Source organism: Pollicipes pollicipes, unplaced genomic scaffold (genome assembly GCF_011947565.3).
Source record: "Pollicipes pollicipes isolate AB1234 unplaced genomic scaffold, Ppol_2.1 Scaffold_4881;HRSCAF=5763_pilon_pilon_pilon, whole genome shotgun sequence".
NCBI classification, from domain to species: domain Eukaryota; kingdom Metazoa; phylum Arthropoda; class Thecostraca; order Pollicipedomorpha; family Pollicipedidae; genus Pollicipes; species Pollicipes pollicipes.
The window spans coordinates 58,489,605-58,491,713 of record NW_023596576.1 but is presented as its reverse complement, the minus strand read 5'-3'; the positions used below and the strand labels follow the sequence as shown (position 1 = coordinate 58,491,713).

The window sequence follows — 2,109 nt, the reverse complement described above, 5'->3', positions numbered from 1 at the left end:
GAAAATTTAGGGAAAGGACAAGGGTTGAAACAGTGGCCGAGAAAAACCGATTTGAGTGTTGCGGGCACGCTGGTGCCGTGTGATGTATTTTATTGGCATTGCCCAGGTTAGGCTTTTCTCCGGTAATGCCTCGGGGAGTGAGAACCTGAGCGGCAGCTGTGCTTTGGGACGACATTATCTGTGATGATTCGAAATAGTTTGTGCGTGGTGTAGCTCAGTGGGCACGATAGCCGAATCGACGCTCACACAGTCAATTGTTTGTTAGTGGATCGTATGCTGTAAGTTCCGTAAGTCCCAAACACACTCAGCCTCCGGGGCTGATAAAAACGTGCCAAAGCCGACGCGAATCAGCAGCACCCACCGCGCCGTAGCATGGTGTCTCCTGCTGTGACCGTGTCTTTGTCCCGTGGGCAGGTCGGTAGGAGCGCAGAGTGAAGGGGAGCGGACAGCAGCCGTCGCCAAGAGTCAGGTGAGAGTGCAGACTGCCGAAATCGGGTCACCCCGGCTCCAACACTCTGGCGTTACGGTCGTTGCCCAAACGCCAGGAGACCGCTGGTGCTCCATGGGTAGAAGGTCGTCTTGCGCGATCGATATTGTGTGCTCCTGGCTACGTGTTCATGCATAAATCTGTGATGTTTCCTGACCATTGTAATTTTATTTTCGTCCCTGCTGTAGGAGGTGTATGCTCTTGGGGAAGGGATTTTACCCCGGGCACCACGATAGCGCCGGCGACCACAGAGTGGGCGGAATCCCCCACCAGCCAACATTCGGTGCCGCCGGCAGCCTTGGCGAGACGGCGGAGCCTCCGCCCAGTGGGATCGGGCCAGCCTGCTGGCGCGCGAGGTCAACCTGAGGTCACGCTGCATCCTGGAGGGCGTGATTCGCACCACGGCCTGCTGACCCGGCGGCCAGCGCTCGCGCCCCGCCGGCCGCCATCGCCGCTCGTCCGGCTGCCATGCCAGTATTCTAGTCCAATCTTTGATCTCACCGCGTTACGTTGTTCAGGGTTGAGGATCTCACGCTTATCAGTCAGTATTGGCAATGTGTTCCAAGAATATTATTTATTTTTGTTGTGCGAAGGTGCAGGAAATATATCGTACTATTTACTCAGTCTATCCCTATCTAGATGACGAATGAAGGGCAACGTATTTGCCATCCATGCTGTGTTTGTGCCATTATTCATTGTTAAGTTTCGCTATTTTGGATTGCGTGGTAAGGTTCAGTGTTTTGGAGAGTGCATTGCAACATTCGTGTCGACCGACGGAATTCATTTATTCGATTGCCCCCGATAATGCATCACTCAATGCTGGCGGGAAGGCTGCATCGGCGATTGGCGAAGTTTTACGTATGTAAAAAAACTTTGCGCGGCGGGTGCGAACGTGGGCACATGGTAGCACTGGAAGCACCATCGTCTGACATTGCGAATCTATGGTCAGTGCGCACGCTGCACAGCACCTATTTTGTGCAGTAATCTCTCAAGGTGCAGTACTAAATGTGGTCGACTGCGCCGTTGCGTGGTGGCCAACATACGATAGTCTGCAGAAATGGTGATAGTTGCGCGCACGGAGAATGTGACCGTGTGCATTCGATAGCATTGCGGTAGGGCTATCGGCTGGCAATGGAACGCGCTTGTCGCCAGACGACATCCTTTGTATGCGGATGACGCCCGACGGCGTATCACTCAATACTTGAGGGACGGCTGCACCGACGACTTTTGCTAAGTTGAGACGGTCAGTTAAATGCATCGATTTTCGTGCGCCGCCAGCGCGGCCATGTGCGCGTGATAGGGCTGTGGGATTGCCACCTGGCGACGTAAATCGGTCGCCGGCGGATGCCTTTTTGATTCCAGTGACCCCGTGATGGTGTATTACTAACTGCGTCCGTACGGTGGGTTGCGCTGTGTCCAACATACGGTTGCTGTAGTAGCATCAGCTGCTGAACAGCATCAACTGGTACTGAAGCCTACTTGTCCGTGTACGGCATCCACTTTATTCGGTTGACCCTTGCCAGGCACATCATTAAATACTTGAGTGCTGACCGCATCGTCAATTTGCAAAGATGCGGCGATCAAATGAGTGATGTGTATTACCACGCGCGGCGGGTTGCGAA

General features: G+C 53.9%; 1 long non-coding RNA gene across 1 annotated transcript; it reads left to right on the top strand.

Moving 5' to 3' along the window:
• Positions 1-397: 397 nt before the first annotated feature.
• Positions 398-1,106, top strand: LOC119099783 (uncharacterized). The gene is made up of 2 exons (XR_005094418.1): positions 398-469; positions 784-1,106. It is a non-coding gene; the product is annotated as an uncharacterized LOC119099783 (long non-coding RNA).
• The last annotated feature ends 1,003 nt before the right edge of the window (positions 1,107-2,109 follow it).